This window comes from Cornus florida, unplaced genomic scaffold, assembly GCF_030987335.1.
Source record: "Cornus florida cultivar Cherokee Brave unplaced genomic scaffold, ASM3098733v1 CherokeeBrave_3.0.0_Hap2_Chr01, whole genome shotgun sequence".
Classification (NCBI taxonomy): domain Eukaryota; kingdom Viridiplantae; phylum Streptophyta; class Magnoliopsida; order Cornales; family Cornaceae; genus Cornus; species Cornus florida.
In genome coordinates, this window is record NW_026775571.1 from 89,853,221 (window position 1) to 89,870,143 (window position 16,923).

The window sequence follows — 16,923 nt, forward strand, 5'->3', positions numbered from 1 at the left end:
CTAACACGTCGATTTATATATAGATATTTAAATCTAAGATTCGGAAAATATTAGTGTGTGTAGGCTATGTAAAAAGTATTGCGTTTCCTCGTGTTTTAATCCAGTTTTAACACGTTACTGACGTATGGGTGATTAAGGTTAAAAAAAACAAGGGTATGGCTGGAAACAATCTTATGATATTTTATTTCAAAAACTAATAAGATATTAAAGGGTAAATAAGATATTTCACTTTTTTAAGGCTTTGTTTGGATCCAATTCTGACAGATGCTGTCAAACTTTTATCAATTATTGCAAATTAAGAAGGGTCCGCATAATTAACCCTAATTTTTGTAAGTTATTTTGAATTAATGCGGGGCTGGGGGACAATTCGTGTTCATAAGTCATAATCGTGTTGTATTGATTTAAGAGTATTGTATTAAAGAGTTCAATCCGAACCGATTCATTTAATGATCGTGTCAGATACTGTCGTATTGATTTAAGAGTATTATATTAAAGAGTTCAATCCGAACCGATCCATTTAATAATCGTATCAGATACCTTCAACACTAACTCAGCTTGTTTATTAAACAGGTTAAAGGTGTAACCCGTTTAATAACCTATTTAATAAAATAAAATATTATATTATTTAAATTATTAATAATAATAAATTTCAATCCAACCAAATTACTAAACAATTTATAATTTACAAAAGAATAAATTATAAGATATTATTTTGGAAGTTAAATAAAAATTTGTTTATGATACTTATAGTTAAATGGGTATAAACGGGTTACTCAAGTTGAACTTTCAACCCAAACACAACAAAATTAATTAAACGGGTTAATCATGTCGACCCGTTTATGATCCGAACCAATTTAAGGTCAATTCAAACCTAGTTAACTCGTGTCATATTGGTGAGTCGTCTCAAACTTTGCCTTCCCAACTCTCAACTTTGCCTTCCCAACTCTCAACTTTCTACTTTAGAAGGTAATAAGTATTACTGTACTAAATAATAATATTTGATGAAGAAAAAAAAAAATTCCTCTTTGGGTAACTCGGGCTCTAAAACTCTATATTAAATCATAAAAATTAGTAATTCAATAGTATTTTTTTACTTTCTAAATAGAAAGTCGGAGGACATCAAAGTGTTCTTTGGCCAACCAGGGGGCTCAGAATTGTATTAAACCATAAAAAAATTCACAGCCCCCTGGTTGGCCAAAGAACACTTTGATGTCCTCCGACTTTCTATTTAGAAAGTAAAAAAATACTATTGAATTACTAATTTTTATGATTTAATATAGAGTTTTAGAGCCCGAGTTACCCAAAGAATTAACACAACAATTGTTTTCTTGTAGAGTAGTGCAATTCAATGGCCGCGCCATCCAGGGTCAGCATTTTAAATCAGGCTCATTGCAGTCCCCAAAGCTATGAGTCAGAGGCCAATTTTGCTAGGGTCGTTACTTCTAAAAAGAAAGGTCCATTGCATTGGGTATCAATATCAGTTCCATATAATTAATCCCTAAATTTAGGGTTTGGACTGCAAAATTTTGATAGGGAACTGCAATTAAAAAATTGAGAGAAAAAAATAAAATAAAAATATATATTTGTAACCATTGTCATTGGATATATATATAAATTATATATATATATATATATATAGAACTGCAATTAAAAAATTGAGAGAAAAAAATAAAATAAAAATATATATTTGTAACCATTGTCATTGGATATATAATATATATTTGTAACCATTGTCATTGGATATATATATATATATATATATATATATATATATATATATATATTGACTTGGCAATGGTTAGAGAGTTTAGATGTTAGTAGAGTTAGGGAGTTTAGATGTTAAAGGTGGAGGGAAAATGATACCGGTGGGTTACGAACATGAACCAAAAATCCCAAACAAATACACGCTCTACCCCTGAGCTAACATCGCACCTACATTGTCATTGGATATCTCATCATCTCCAAATAGCCCATAAAACATCCTTGAATTTTTTTCTTAATGTGATGTTATAATCTCCCGTAAAGTAATATTGGGTCCATTGTATCATAAGTATATAAAATTAAAAAACAAAAATAAAAAGGACACACGACCTTTTAATCGGTTAAACATTTCCAAATTACAACCTTTTATATTAGAAGGTGAAGAATTACCACCAGACACAAGGGGTTGGTATGGATAAGATTAATGAGTTATCACAAAGAGATCAGTATAACTTTATTTAATTAATAAGTAAATCAATAATTTAATATTCAGATAACACCTATGGACTAATGATTTTTTTTATAGTTTTAAGGGTTTTTTGTTGCATAAACTTAATAGTTCATTTTTTTTTTTTTTTGTACCCCTTATAATATTAGAGCATTACAATGGGGTGAAGCATGTAATAGTCACAAAAGCTGAAATATTAGTCATGCGCAATGCACATAACAAATTTCTATTACGCTTTTAATAGAATAATACTAGGGGAATATTATCTTTTATATAGTTTATAGTTTCTTTTATCAACAGTTTAGGGTTTTATTTTAAGGGGTAAAATCACATAAGCCCTTCTACTTTTAAATTTGTGCAAAAAAAAACCCCAATAAAATTAAACAACTCCTTCAACTAAAAAAATTATCACATTATCCCCATTTCCGTCTGAATCTGCTAAATCGGTGTAAATTGACAAATTTAACCTTATTATGTAATGTGAAATTTAAAAACGTATTAATTATTATTTTACAAATTACAATTATAACTTTGGGAGGTCCATTCAACTAATTGGTAAGGCGTCAAAACAATTTTTCCCTTTTTTTCTATAAAAACCCCGCTCAAATTGCAAAAAATGAATGGTGATTCATCTTCCAGAGCCTTCGTCTTCAAGTTTTCTCTATATTTATTCCTAGACGAACAAAAAATTGGTGTTAGTTTCGCCTTCATGTTAATATTCAGTTCTGTTCTTGAAAGTAAACAGATATGTTCTTTTTCTGATAAATTGGTTCCATTTGTGAAATACAAACAAACAAATATGCAGCTTTGGGAGGTTATAGATGGATGAAAATAGAGCCGATTAAGCAACGTGAACGGTCTTATAATTGACAAATGGACTCGATTGGGTCAAAACTCAATGCAACAAACATGGGTTCTAAGTGGGTCGAGCCTGTCAGAATCGCCATATAGGTTATAGGTGGGTCAGGTCTATTGGAATCCCCACATACTGTTTCATCACCAGATTACAAACGTTACTTTTTAGGAACATAAGACGTCAAAATGAATAGTAACAGCCCGTTACAACACCTGAATATCTAACGGAGTAGGCTGAAACGACAAAACATCTGAATACGACTTCACAAATTCAACACCATCATTTGTTGTCACGACTGGTATAGAGAATACTTCATAAAATGATTCCGATCGGGATCCAAAAGGCTGGATACTTCAAAGAGAAAGTTGGGGAGAGGCGTCGAAACACAAATGTAAGAAATCAAACAGCACCAAACTTTTAGGGGTGCACAAAAGAATCGGAACCGTGGATCGAGAATTGGAACCGTGAGAACCGGAACCGTTTTTCACGATTCCGGTTCAGGTTCCGAATTTAGGAACCGTATACATACGGTTCCGGTTCCGGTTCGTGGGAACCGGTAGGAACCAAAAACGTATATATATATGTGTGTGTGTGTATATATATATATATATATACATAATATATGTATTATATATTTAATTTTATAATTAAAAAAAAAAAGTAAAGCCTAAAGAGATAAGGCTGGCTGGACCGTAATCACCGTGTGGCTTAGACAATAGACACGTAAACATTTATTTTGCCCTAAATCAGTAAATATCTCACTCTCTCAAATCCCAATCTCATTATTTCTCATCTATACAGAATTACAGACGAAGTGACGATTGACGAACCCTAAGCGTTCATCACCTTCACTTCAGTCGTCTCCTTTCAGCCTTCTCAGGCTCTCATCTCCTCAGTCTTCATCGCCCTCGCCTGAGTGACTGAGTCGCCTCCTCTCAAGTCTTATCTGAACTCTGAAGCTTTCTCGTCGATGCAGTCCTCGTCGTCCTAGCCATCTCAAATTTCATCATTAATCGTCTCCGATCTGAGATTACTTGGTAAGTCCTTGATCGATCTGTCACTCCCATCTCAGATTTCTCATCACTCATTCATCCTCACTCCCATCTCAGATTTCTGAGTCAAGTGAATTCTCCAAACTTCTCAGACAGCGACATGGTCGCACGGCTTCTCCGATCACCCACGCACCATCTCAGTCAGCGACACGACTTCTCCAGCTTCATCATCTTCCTCGATCAAGCTTGTGAAGGTAATTTTTCTTTTTCTTTTTTTCCAGTAATTAACAAAAAGTTATTTGTTGTTATTTTTAAAAATATATATATTTTATGAAAGTTCAGCTAAAAAATTATTTTTATAGTTGGTTGTAAACAATTTTTTTTTTTTTTTTTTTTTTGAATTCTTGACTCTTGAGAGTTAGATTTTAGAAAAGTAAACCATATGGATATTAAATTTTTCTGACACTTAAATTTGGGATCATCCAATACATTTCCAATGTCAACATAAATTCATGCATAGGCAGAACCGTAGAAGTGTGTCCCATCGAATTTTTTTTCTTAAATTTAAGTGAAACATAAACAAATTGTTAAGTATGTTCCAATATTAAGAGTCTAAAATTGATGTTCATGTACGGCATATATCAATCTAAGGTGCAAGAGTTCATTCTTTTATTTGTTCCATATATTTGCATCAGGTTGTTTATGAAAATAGGTTTCAGATTTACATTTTACAGTGTTCATTCTTTATTTGTTCCATATATTTTCATTTGCACCTATTTTGATAACATAATTAGGTTTCAGATTTACATTTTACAGTGTTCATTCTTTTGTTTGTTCCATATATTTTCATTTGCACCTGTTTTGATAACATAATTAGGTTTCAGATTTACATTTTGCAGTGTATCCTTGTTGAATCAAACTAAATTTACTTGAAACTAAATTTACAGATTTACAGTGTATCTTCATTTGAAACTAAATTTCTAATCAAACTTTTGCTTTATTTTTACCTTCTGCAGATGTCAACAGTGTCTCTGTCAAGTAACTCCTCCAGTGAGCATACTCATGATGATCCTCAACCCATTGGCACTTCTTCTAAAAAGGTATTTAAAAAAGTTAAAAAACCTTCTAAAAAAAAAGCGTCGGGAGTCTCCTATGTGGCAACATTTTACTAAAGAATTTGATAAAAATGGGAATACAGATGGTGCTAGATGCAAGTATTGGGAGACAAAATTTAAGTGGGTGAGTGAGAATGGGACTAGTGCTTTAAAAAAGCATATTAATAAAGGTTGTCCCAAATATAGCAAAGACAAGAAACAAAAGATTTTGTCGTTTCATTCGAGGACACATAAAGATAGCAGTAGCCTTGGTGTTTGGAACTTTGACCAAGAAAAATGTAGGCTAGCTCTTGCTAAAATGGTAATTATAGATGAGTTGCCTTTCAAATTTGTAGAACATGAAGGTTTTCGTTACTTTTGTAGTGTATTGCAACCTAATTTCAAAATTGTGTCACGCACTATCGTGGTAAGGGATTGTCTTGCATTGTATCTTAATGAGAAACAAAATTTGAAAGATTTGTTGTTGAAGCCAAACCAAAGGATTTGCATCACTACAGATGCATGGACCTCATTGCAAAACTTGTCTTATATGTGCATTACAGCTCACTTTATTGATAGTGATTGGAATTTGCATAAAAGAATAATAAACTTTTGTACACTTTTTAGTCACAAAGGTGAGGCAATTGGTTAAGCCGTGGAAGAATGTTTAATGGGATGGGGTATTGAGAAGTTAGGTACTATTACCGTTGATAATGCGAGTTCAAATGATGTTGCTGTTGGATATTTGAAGCACACAATTTATGAGAATAATAAAACTTTTATATTGGGTGCTGAGTTTTTTCATATTAGATGTTGTGCTCATATTCTCAATTTAATTGTGAAAGATGGGTTAAATGAACTAAAAGGTTCAATAGTTCGAATTCGTGGGGCTGTTAAATATGTTAGGAGTTCCCCACAAAAAGAACAATGTTTTAAAACATGTGTAGAGAAGGAGAAGATAACAAGTAAAAGCTTTTTGTGCCTAGATGTTCCAACTAGGTGGAACTCCACATATCTAATGCTAGAGGCTGCAATCAAATTCCAAAAAGTATTTGAAAGGCTAGGATATGAAGATCAATTCAAATTAGAACTTTCTAGTAATGATAGAATTCCTACACCTAAGGATTGGGATGATGCTCGCTTTTTTACTCAAATCTTGCAAAAATTCTATGATGCCACTGTTCGTTTGTCTGTTTCATTGTATGTCACTTCTAATTTGTTTTTCAGTGAAATTTGTGGCATTGAAGCTAGCTTGGTAGAATGATCCAAAAGTTTGGATCCTTTTATATGTGAAATAGCAAGAAAAATGAAGATTAAGTTTGATAAGTATTGAGGAAACATTGAGAAGTTGAATGTATTGGTATTTGTTGCAAATGTATTAGACCCTCGTTGTAAATTGAAGTATTTGAGGTTTTGTTTCTCCAAAATTCATGATCCAACCAAGGTAAATGTGCTGATGAGAAAGATAATAGATACCCTGAATCGTCTTTTTGCTGAGTTTGAAAAGGTTGAGTTGGTTGGTTCATTTTCATCTCAAATTATAAATTTTGAGACTATGGAGATTGACCAATACAAACCAGGTGATGTGGTCTCACTGTCAATGTTTGAAAAACATTTGGAACAAGAAGAAAATGTTAAAGGCAAAACTGAAGTGGACAAATATTTGGAGGAATCTTGTGAAAAGATTAGTTTAAACTTTGATATTTTGAATTGGTGGAAGGTAAATAGTGTGAGGTTACCAATTCTTTCTCAAGTTGCAAGGGTTGTTTTAGCCATTCTCGTCTCTACTGTTGCTTACGAGTCCGCATTTAGTACGGGAGGTCGTGTTCTTGATCAATTTCGTAGTTCTCTTAGTCCCAAATTTGTGGAATGCTTAATTTGTGGACAAGATTGGTTGCGTTCTTCACCAGTCCCAATTCAAGTGGAAGAAACTATGGCTGAAATTGAAGCAATTGAATCTGGTACAATTCATTTTATATAAAATTTATTTTTAAGTTTTTGCTTTTATTGAAATTATTATGAAAGTTGTGTAACTTGTGTTATTTTGGATTTTGTAGATGTGGCTACTGGGAGTCGAACAGTCACTTAGCAGCAGCAGCAACAGCAACAACATATGCTAAGTGAGCTAACTTATGTTATTTTGGCTTTTGTAGATGTGGCTACTGGAAGTTTGAACTTTTGAAGTTAAAAGCTAGCTCTTAGCAGCAGGCCAGCACTCAGCAGCATAATGCTTTTTTTTCAGTTTATGCAGAAGTGCACTAATAGTCTATTTCTGTAATTTAGTATTTTATTTTTGTAATTTAGTATTTAGAATTTCAAACTATCAGTTTTTTATTTTGAAAGGTTATTCAGATATCAGTATGGAATGTAATATTATATAATTAAGATTATCAGACTTAAGTAGTTTAAGTATCATTTTTATTTTCTGTATTTGTATTTATTTATATTTATATTTTTGATATTGTCTAATTTGTATTCTGTTAAGTAATGCAAGTTATGATAAGTAATGCAAGTTATGAAACACTACTACTGAGTTCCAAGTTACAACATTTCAGTGTTAAAAATTCAGGAAACATTTCAGTGTTACAACTTACAACACTGCAAAAAGGAAAAAAATCAAACAGTTAACGGTTCTCATGGAACCGAACCGGTTCTACGATTCAGTTCCTGTTCCGGTTCCATGCTTCACGGTTCCAGACCCGGTTCCGTTTTCAAGGAACCATCATGAACGGTTCCGGCCGGAACCGTGAGAACCGGAACCGTGTGCACCCCTACAAACTTTAGAGATGCATTTTAATCTAATTATAGGTTTTTTCGGTAATCGATAAAGGATATCAACTATCATATCGTCAGGTAGATCGGGCCAAGAATTGAAGAAGCAGGGCATCTCTGCCTCTTCTTCTTTTTCGTCACGAGAACAACTACTGCTAGCTGATATAAATCGATCTGAATGGTCTTGACCACACTCTACGTATTTATCTTCCATATGTAAGGACTACTAAATACTATTACTAATCGATGATGACTGAGTTGAAAGAAACACATAAGGGGAGAGAGAGCCTATAGAGAGTATATGTTAATATGTGAGGGCATTTTCGGCATATATAAAGAGCATAACAAGGTGTTGGTGGTTTGAGGGACATTTTCGGCAAAAAATGATTAAACAGGAGCATAACAAGGTGTTGGTGCTATCATGTGCTCACTTTGAACGGAAGTTTAACGGAAATGGGGGCAATGTGATACGTTTTTTAGTTGAGGGAGTTGTTAAATTTTAGGGAGGTTTTTTTGCACAAATTTAAAAATGGAGGAGAGTTATGTGATTTGATCCCTTATTTTTATTATTATTAATAGTTGATAGTTCAAGAGTTTTGTTTGTTTGTAATTTTTTATTTTTATTTTACCCATATTGTTTTATTAGGTAGGTTTTTCAATAACAATAATCTAAATAGCCCCAATGAAAGGAACTGAACTATTGGAGTATAAACACAATGTATGTGTATATATTACAGATTAAAAAAAAAGAATAAAAAACATCTTCTCTTTCTAACTTTTTCTTTCGCCTCTCTCTAACCCTTCAGTCGCCGCCCCTTCGTTATCTCCCTTTTGTTTGCTCCCCACTCCCTTCGATGGGAGTGGGGAGGTATTGACCCTTGCCATGCACTGCTTAATAAAACTCGGCGTGTTGTAATAAGTTTGCTTGGTGGGTGGTTTCACGCCGTTTTGCTGTTGTTTTGCTAGATCTGCTCATGTTTAGCTGGTTTTCTAGCTAGACGGGGTGGATCTGTTATTTTATCTCCAACTAGATATCTGATCTATGTTGAGTTTTGTTGTTTCTGCCTTCTTGTGCGATGTTGTGTGGTTTTTCCCCCAGACAACGGCACCTTGTGGATGCAACCTTGGAGTTGTTGCCTTGATGATGGCCTGACCTTTAGGTCACTCCCGTTGCTGCTCTTCCTCCCTTTGTGGTTTCCGTTGTTGCGTGTTGGCTTGTTTCTCAACAAATTTGGAGTCTGTTCTTCAGTTTTTTTCTTTTGTTGCTTCATGATTTGTTTGCTTCTATATAGCCATTTATGGCAGCGTTTGTAGATGCCATATGGCATTTTTCTTATTGCCAGGATTATAAAAAATAAAAAAAAAACATATTAAAAATATAAAAGGCACCAAACACTTTCAACAGCTTATTGCTACTTAACACATTCTATTTTCATTATTCAAGTGAAATTCAATAATTCTAAGTTTCTTAATACCTTTCATGAGCAACGTCATTCTCTGGTATCCTCCATAATGTCTAGAACTGATAATTTTGAAATATAAAAATAAAAAATATATAATTCTTGTTAATATTTTTAAATTTTTTAAAATAAAATAAAGGATTGAATTCGTCCCCCCTTCGGACTCGTCAAATCACGCCGGGGGGCTTCGAACTCGTCAAAAACCCAAATCTTATATAAGTTGTGTGCATGACTATAGTTAAAACAGGGTTTAGCATTTTGAAGACAATGGATTTTTAAGAACTCGTTTCTACATAAATGAAAATTGCTTAGCCTTTTACAGGGCATGGAAGTCACGCAATCCAGTCTATTAATATGTATTTTTCATCCAATTACTCGATAAAGTATTCAAGTGGATTGCCATGAGCAAACAAATATGCATGGATTCTCTCACCCGGGACTTTTTTACTATTTTGCCTCCTTTATATCTTCAAAAATGCTTCTAATAGCATTGTATTGGTCGTTCCAGAAGCGACTCTCGATCAGAGAGGGTCATCATATACGCAGGTTGGCCTATTCCTCTTTTTGATGGAGGTGGATAGTTAGGTTCTCCTGTTATAGTTCAGGTACAACTATCTGTGTACTTGTGACATGAAAATATGATTTAGTAGGTTATTATTTTAAATAAAATAAAATAATATGAAGAGCCATACAATTAAATTATTACAATATCGACCTCCTCTTGAGTTGCTTGTCACTCAATGACCCAAGACTTTACAAGAACAATGAGAGCGACCCTATCGCTTGAATGACAAAGGTGTTTGCGACTTTATATATTCTTTTCACATCAATTACAAACACTTTATGTTTTGAATTCACTTATAAATTAGACCAAGACACATCACTTTATATTTTGAATTTGCCTTAAAATCAGATCCAAGGTTGTCAAATTGTTTGACATAATAAGATAATAAAAGAAAGAAAACTCAGTTTACAAACTCTGGAATGGAGCGTATAAAATGGTTGGTCAATGAGAGTAAGGCTTATTAAATAGTGCATTTTATCTTATAGAGTTATTCAACACAAGTTTGATGATTTATTCTATTTATATATATATACACACAAATAGATGAGATCAAATTAATCTTGTTTGGAAGAGAAAATGTGTATCTTTTGATTTTCTTATATAGACGTTGCATGATTATGTTGTTGTGAAATGGTACAAAAAGATGTAATTTGTGTAAGGTTTATGGATGGAATTTGGTTGCACTCCTACATGTATAAATGGTTGAAAATAGGTAGGGAGTGAAAGCCCTTTGGTTGAAAGAACATGGCCCTGTTTAGGGGAGTTTTCTGATATTAAAAATCCTTCATTAATAAGCCTTTGTGAAAGGAATTTTGTTGGAAAGAATCCATACGTTTGCGAGTACATTTTTTATATTTACATTAACTTTTAGATTATTTTTCTGTTGACAATAATATCTTTTATCCTTAACAATTATTGCATGCCTCCAATAAAAAGTGTGAAAACAACAATGGTGGAAGGCGATGGCAATGTTGGTGGTGGTGGTGGTGGTGGCAGAAGGCAATTGTGATGGTGGTGGTGGAAGGTGGCTGTTGAGGGTGGTGGTAGTAGAATGTAATGATGTCGGCGTTGGTGGCAGTGGTGGAAGGTCGCAGTTGAGGGTGGTAGTGGTGGAAGGTGGCGATGACGATAGTGGTAATAGGTCACGTACAGTACGTGGCGTCGGTGGTTGGTGGCGGTGGTGGTACAAGGTTGATGGTGGAGGTGGTGGTGCAAGGTTATGGCGACGGAGTTGGAAGGTGGCAGTGGCAATGGTGGTGATGGTGGAAGGTGGCGGTGGTAGAAGGTGACAGTGGTAGAATGAAGGACCAATAAATAATAAAGGACAATATTGTCAATATATGAAAATTACACGGGTAAATTGGTAAAAAAGTAAACTTTATCTTAAAAAAAAATTTGTTCTTAAAAGAGATTTCAAAAGCAACATTTTCTTACTTATCTGAAATAACCAATTGTTTTTCGAAAAAATCATTTACATATGTGTAACCAGACATGGATTTAGACTTTTTGAGGGTCAGGAAGCTCCCTCACAGAATCCATAATTGTTCCCAAACTTTAATCACGGTCAAGTTCCGAAAATCTGCTGATGTGTGCATTATACATGTCGAGCGTTGTTTAGTTTGGTAATATGTTTGGCTTAATGTTATTTAATTATATTTTTATTGATGCTATTGCTTGTTTTCATATCAATAATTCTTATTATTCTAATCGTTTTGAAAGAAAAAAAAGAAAAAAAAAAAACTTAGTGTCGTATTTTTTGAGATTATAATGAGCGTGGCACAAATTATTGATTAAATTAACACATGATAAGAAGTAAACAAGTTTATTTTATTTTTATCATATCACACACAAACAAAAATTGAGTTGGTGAAATTATTATTAATGAGATTAACACATTTGGGATACACAAGATAACTAAACATCTTTGGTAATTATTTCCATAGAGATGCAATGAGCAAAAATTTGATCACAGGAGAGGACATATTGTTAAATATGATACTTAAATTTCATATCTTTTTAATAGGTGTAACCCTTGTCTATATATAGACCTCCCATCAATCCATCCCCTCTTAAATATTGTCATTGTATGTTATAACCTCCTAATATATATAATCTTAATTTTTCTCAAATTGAGAGATAGAATGGATTATAATTAATGGCTGAGATATACTTTTTAGAATTCTCCACCAAAATATCTTCATATTTATCAACTAAACTTTATATTTTTCTAAAATATTTTCAATATACAAAGTTATACAAATTCTATAATAATTTAGACTTTCTAATCCTCTTAGAACACTCCACAATTTTGAAATTCTTCGTCAAAATATCTTCATAGTTACCGACTAAACTTTATATTCTTCTAGAATATATTTGTATACTTTCTAGAATATATTCAAGATACAAATTCTCCAATATTTTAGACTTCCTCTTCCCTCGTACAACACTCCACAATTTTCTAGATGGTCTTTTGTGGATTTATCTGTTTATTTACTTCATGTGTAAATAACATGTGAAGAATTATTGTATCATCATACTTTGGGTAAACTTAACTAAAATAATCAGGAAGTCGAACCGAGTGTGTTAAGTTATTAGGTTAAAAAATATATATATAATCTTTGTAATAAAATCAAGATATAATATTTAAAAATTAAAAATAATTATATTTAATGAAATAATTAACAAAAAAATATGATTAAAAAAAGTGAAAGGAAATGTAAAATAATTATTAAATAATTCAATTTCTTTAACTTTGATGATCATTTTCTAATTGAAGTGGTCATATAGTAAGCGTTAACTTTTATATTGAAAATCATATGTATATGAAAAATAATAATAATAATAATAACTTTTCTTATTAAGGAAGTCTTTGTTATGGATAGACCTTATATGCAATTAGATAAAAATTTCTTTCAAAAAATATTATCAACATTTTATAAAATCTCAATTTCAAGCAATAATATTATCAGCACCTTACAAAATCACGTGGTTGAGCATTGTTTTAATTGGTTTTATATTAAATTTGTTCCATTATATGCCAAAGTCATGCCAGAATATTATTAGAATTGTTGCATATTTATTTTCGTGTCAAAATTTTTGTCATTAATTATAATTGAAGACAGCAAGTGGTATCTTCCAATTTTCAATCATAGAATTACTCTACATCTTTTAAGTCCAGTAATGACAAAATAAATACATGACAACTTGACATGATTGAAAAGTAAAATAAAAATAGTGCCATAAAAATAAAAATAAAAATAAAAATAAAAATCCTATTATAATATTGTAATTTTAATCACGGTGTTATAGTAAAAGTTAGCGTGTGTTTAAAACAAGTATAATAGTAACACTACAAATCATTTCATCTGCAATCATGCATATCTTTTGGTATTTTATACTCTTCTAAAATTGTCATGAAATTATTATTACAGTTCATTCTCATTTAATATTCCCTAGAGGTTTGCTTGGCCACTGATTTAATCACATATAATTTTTTAAATTTACTCATCAACCAGACCAATTAATTATTATTATTTTTTTATTTATCTTAACCAGACCAAACTTATAACTACTTAAACAATCAAAGTTAGGTGGTCCATCGTGGGTGACAATAACTCTTGAGATTCATATTCCATAGTTAGCAAGTAGTTGAGCATTGGTTTATGATCTATCACACATAAACACACAAAAAATAAAAATAAAAATAAAATAAAAATAATGATTTATGCTTCCTTATGTGTAATACAATTATTCAGTAACATACTACATACCATTAGAATCGTGTTGTGTAAGGTATGATTTCACTTCAAATTATTCGAGTTGCAGTACAGTTCGCTAATGATTCATATAATTCCTTCTCATTAAGCCCTTTAAATTTGGTCAAGTAATATGTTTTGTGCTATCTTATGAGATTGATAAAGACTAACTTTATGTTTGGTTGGAGGGAATGATTGAGGAGGGATGGATAAGAAGAGAGATTCAAAAAGTTTTTTTTTTTTTTTTTTTTTTTTTTTTTTTGTGCTTGGTTGAAGGGAAGAAAAAATTAAGAGAAAGTAAGGAGTGATACTTCACCTCTCTTTTCTTTGTATTTTGTTATCCACCCAATTTTGAAGGGAAGAGGAGAGTGAAAGCACCGTAATAACTAATAATTTTTAATTTTCATTTTTAACCTTTTGAAAAAAATCACTTTACCCAGTGAGATGTTAATAATGAGGGTATATTGGTAAAAAAAATATATAAAAATTATATTTCTCTTCTTTTCAACCAGACACAAAAAAATGTCATCCCATCCATTATTTGTCTTATTCATTCCATCCAACCAAACAAAAAGTGAAGGAGACAACTTCTCTTCCTTGAAGATGCCTCATCTATCCCTCCCCACCTATTTTTCCACCTATTTTTCCATCTTTCCAACCAAATGGAATAAAAGGTACATATTCGTCACGACCTAACTTGCAATGTGTTATGCTTGACCAAAATCTAGAGTTATATCCATGATAAATAAAAAATAAAAAACATACAACCATGAATGTCAAAACGCCACACACTCTATCACTCTTTTATTTTCACTCTTCTGTTCTTTTTCTTGCTAAGAACACTGGAATCACTTTCTTTTCTGGCTACATCCACGTGAATTAAATATACTCTCTCATCTCCTCACAACACTCGCACTTTCAGTCCCTTACATCTTTTCTCTCTCTATCTCTCTACCCAATCCAAACACTCTTTATAGAGTCTTCAAACTCAATTTCTGGTTGGACAGTAATTCAACAACTTGCCTACAAGGGGTTACCATATCAATCACAACTCTAAAATATAACAATTCCAATGAGAAATAATTTTCTTGACCCCTTAGAAAGTCTCAAATGAAAAAAAAAAATTAAAAAAAATAAATTTTCGCACAAGAATTTCAAGCCACAAACTCAACAATCTCCACATTGGCTCAAATTTGGTCTTTGCGCGCTCCTTCATAGCTCCACCTCGAACAAACCTCTTCTTCCTCCATATTTCTTCTTTCCATCTCATTGGTGCATAATTGCTCACGCATGACAACCCACCAATACTACTTTTACTTACCGGTGCATAATTACTCTCGCAAGGTAACTCACCGACACGACTTTTATGGCTCAAAGCAACAAAGCCTCATATTCATACTATTTACACCATACTCGTCCCATTTTGAGAACTAGCACCCATTATTTGGATTGTCCCTAAAACTTATTCCTCATGGCTTTGTCTTATCACACCATTTTCTTTGTGTCATCATCTAACTCTGATTGAATCTCCATAGCATGCACCCATGATTAACCTTTTGCTTTGACAAACTTCACACCAATCTTTGACTTTGATATTTAGAACCAACCACAGGCTTTGACCTACCATCGACTCACATCAACTTTCTTTAACCCACCCTACGGTTCGCTGTTGTTAAGAGTTAAATATCTCATTCATCACACATAGTGGAAGCATAATCATCACACAAACGTACACGGAGATAACAATCATATACATTAACACACTACATAATATTTTACACGGTCCATAGAGAGAGAGATTTCATTATCATATATCAAGCAAGAGAACATACAACAACGAATGTTAAAACCCCACACATTCTATCGCTCCTTTCATTTTCAACTCACTGTTCTTTTTTCGAACTAAAAACACCAGAACCCCTTTCTTCTTAGGCCATAGCACTGTAATTAAATACACTACATCCTCTCTTTACAACACTCACCTTTTCAGCTCTTGACATTTTTTCTTTCTATACATCTTTTCTTTCTATCTCTCTACCCAAACCCAACTATATTTATAGTCTTCAAACACAATACATGGTTGAACAAGAATTCCACAACTTGCCAATAAATAATTACTACATCAATCACAACAATAAAATAAAGCAGTCCAATGAGAAATAATTTTCTTCATAAGCCCAGGCCCTTTAAAAAGTTCCAAATGAGAAAGTAAATCAATTTTCGTACACGAATTTCAAACCACAAACCCAACAAAAATCGTAGCTAAATTTCCATTCATTGTGCCCCAGGGACAACTTTAGTTGTATTTTCTTTCCCTTTTAAAATATGAAAAGGAAAAATAGACTGCAAAAAAAGCTATATATTTTTGAAAAACACAAGGGGAAACAAAAAAAAGGGGTAAGTGCAAAAAACACCCCTCTATTTTTTAAAATGTGCAAATAACACCACTGTTGTTCAAACTTCACCCCTCTATATTCAAAAAGTTGTAAATAAGGGCTTCTGACTAACAAATTTGGCATATGTCGTGCATGTGAGCAAAAGTTAACCTTTAATATCAAAAATACCCTTTTACACTACCCAAAATACACCTTTGAAAATACAAGGGTTTTTTGCACACTTTTGCGCTACCCTTTTTCTCCTTTTTCAAGCATTCTCCTCCAATACCTTCTCTCTAAAATCAATTGTTTTCTCTCTCTAAAATCAGTTCTATTGAGGAACAATAGAAAATGCATTTGGGTTTGAATCAATTGAATTATCTAAAGTATAAAAATCATAATCAATATGAGGATGAACAGCCTAATATATATGTATATATACAAACACTGATATGTAGGAACACAAGTGAGGTCTGATATGCAGGAACACAAGTAAAGCTCATGTGCTTGATGGACATAGAAGAAGTCATGGACGTATTGCCGGTTGAGTTATTGAAAATCCTTGCCGGTTTGGTTCCTGAATCTTCACCAGTTTGTCCGATTTAGGAGATTATGGGCTTTCACCGTTTTGATAAAGGAAGCCATTGCCGGAGCAGTCCGATCTCTCTCTCTCTATATATATACAATTATCAAAATCTCATTTTTTGTCTAGTTTGTTTCCAAGATTGTCGGTCTACAAATTTTCTTGCTTGCCCAAGTGCACTAACACTTGAATTGTAGGCAATGTCACTTCGATCAAGCCCCATAACCAGATTGATTCAGGGGGCGAAAAAAGCGCGATGCGG